At 44.4% G+C, this 2,529-nt stretch overlaps 1 pseudogene across 1 annotated transcript; it reads right to left on the bottom strand.

The window, feature by feature from the left end:
• Window positions 1-851: 851 nt before the first annotated feature.
• Window positions 852-2,248, bottom strand: LOC309960957 (transcriptional enhancer factor TEF-1-like; annotated as a pseudogene). Its single transcript has one exon. The product of its transcript is annotated as a transcriptional enhancer factor TEF-1-like (transcript).
• Between the last annotated feature and the right edge of the window lie 281 nt (window positions 2,249-2,529).

Here is a 2,529-nt window from a genome sequence, read left to right as displayed (position 1 = left end):
CATGTCCTAGGTGGGCTCCCACTCCCTTTTGCCCCATCTAAGAAATGTACCTGATGCTAAGTGTCCTTCAGGATTTTTTTTTTTTTTTACAATACAATTTTACATTTTTTAAATATACTATATATGTTAAGGATAAGGGGTGAAGTTTTCTTCCTCTGCAATAGCTGTTTCAAGAGTTTAATGGATTAGGAGATTAGTTTTAACCTTGAGGAAAAATGTACAAATTTGTCTCATTAGGATATTTCTACCAAGCATTTTTTAAGGCTATATTTTAATGTTGGTTTCAAAAAGAAGGAAAAGTTTCATTTAAAAAATAATTTAGTGAATTACGTTCTTTCATAACTTCCACCCTGATTTGTTACAAAGATAAGTCTAAAGATTCTTAGTTTTGTGTACGAATTTACATTTATATTTAAAGATTAATTTTACTTGTATCTTAAAACAAGATTTTTATGTTGAAAAAAAAAAACACTTAATACATTTGTATAAAGGCAGTAAATGTCCAATGGTAAATGCTCTGTCAATTTTTTTTTCTACCACAACGAGAAACAGGTCTCTGCAAACAGAGACTTGGGTTCTTAAGGTTCAACTTTCTGAGGAACTGTGGGCTGTGGATCTGAATAACACACAGAAACAACTTGATTTCTCTTTTTACAACGGTACCAGAACTTCACAGCTACAATGAGTATGAACACATGAAAACATGACTTCGCTCAAACAGGATTTAGAAAAGTTGGGGTGACCTCAGGGCCAGGGCAGCATCCCTGCGTGGTGAGGTTTACAGTCAGTCGTTCAATCATGGAGAGAGTGTGTGTGTGTATACAGATATCTATATATATAAATAACCATGGCTAGTCATTTACAAGCCTGTAAATGTGATGCTGTGCTCCATGTTCACTCTTTGAAACTTCAAATACACAGGCCATGCACAGGAGAGTTTCTTGTGTATCACTGTTTGTTACCACCAATAAAACTGTGAAGTTTTTCAAAACACTGTTCATCATATATTTCCCTGGTAAGTGTTTGAGCTTGTGGATGAAACTGATCATATATTCACACATCAGGGACCGGTTTATTTGGTATACAAATCGGCCATTCTCAAACCTTGCATATTCCCTCTCTACTTTTTCTACTTCTTGCTTCCCAAAGAAGCAAACTTTGGTGGAACAGGTGACTGTCATATTCTCAGAACTCTCATACTGACTGGTCACGCCGTAAAAAGTCCCGGCATCATCTTGAATACCGCAGTTTAAATCAGCCCAGAATTTTACGAGGAAGAAGGCATTTTGAAGGCCCCTTCCAAACAGTTCCTTTAAGACACCTTTCTTTTCAGGAAATTTGTCATAAATCTGACGAATGTCCACTGATTAGAGCAATGGGTCACTGTAAAAATGGCTGGCATGCCCAATGTGCACGAATAGGTGTTTGTTGTACGAGTCTGGGTCTCGCTGCTGTTTGAGGAAAGCTGAGAACTCCACCAGGGGGAGTTTGGTTGTGCCAATGGATCGGCCCTGCTAGGCCGGGACCGAGGGAGCTGGGGCTGACGCAGGCTCAGACCCTGGAATGGGGGCTGTGACCGCTGGCTGGATGGGGTAGGCCTGCTGCACGAAGGGCTTGACGTCTTGCGAGGATCCAGGCTGTCCTGTTTGTATCATTCCCGACCAGAACGCCGACGCCCCTGGGAAGGTGGGGCGTGGAATCCCTGGCAGCCCCAGCTTGCTGTAAATGGCAGTGGCTGACACCATCTGGGCTGAGGACATGGCGGCCACGTGCTGCTGAGCCTTATCCTTTGCAGTCTGATCCTTTAGCTTGGAACGAAAATCACAAGATTTCCTTCTGGCAAGAACCTGAATGTGACTAGAACGTGACACCTTAATGGTGGCTTGAATTTCTCGAACTTTCTTTCTTGCTAAGAACTGTATATGACTAGACACCTGTTTTCTGGTCCTCGTCTTCCCGGTCATGGGTCTGATGTATCTGGCTATAAATTCATTCCTACCATACATCTTGCCTTCATCTGATAAGATGATTTTCCTCCTCCCACACGGTGGATACATAGCCAAGGCTTCCTGAAAGCACTGCTCAATGTCGGGGCTCCAGACCCTTCTGCATCATTGTCAATGGGCTTATCTGCTGAGTCACTCATCCTTTCCATATTTTCGGCAGGGATCTTACTGCCGCTCCAGCTGCTGGGCTCAATTTTGGCAGTTGGATTTTCCAAGCCGAAGCCTGGAGTCTTTTCAAGAAAATAAACCGAAGGGAAGTTTTCCAGGGAGAATCTACTCCAGGGTTTGGTGGTAACTGCGACGCAGTCTTTTTTGGGCACAATGTTTCTGCTGACTCCTGAAAATTTTCCTCATGAACGTGCAATGAAGCAGCGGCGGCGGCAGCAACAGTGCTGCCGCAGCGCCCAGTGAGTCAGAGGCAAACTTCGGTGCCGCTTCCTCCGCCTTCAGCTCGGAGCCCGGCTCCCATTCCCCCGGCTGGGCCACCCTCCCCCGCCCCCAGCGCTGCTCCTGCCCCTGGGCC

This window comes from Leucopleurus acutus (assembly GCF_964270905.1).
Source record: "Leucopleurus acutus genome assembly, chromosome: 4".
NCBI classification, from domain to species: domain Eukaryota; kingdom Metazoa; phylum Chordata; class Mammalia; order Artiodactyla; family Delphinidae; genus Leucopleurus; species Leucopleurus acutus.
Note: the sequence above shows the minus strand (reverse complement) of the source record. Positions and strands in the feature narration are given on the sequence as shown.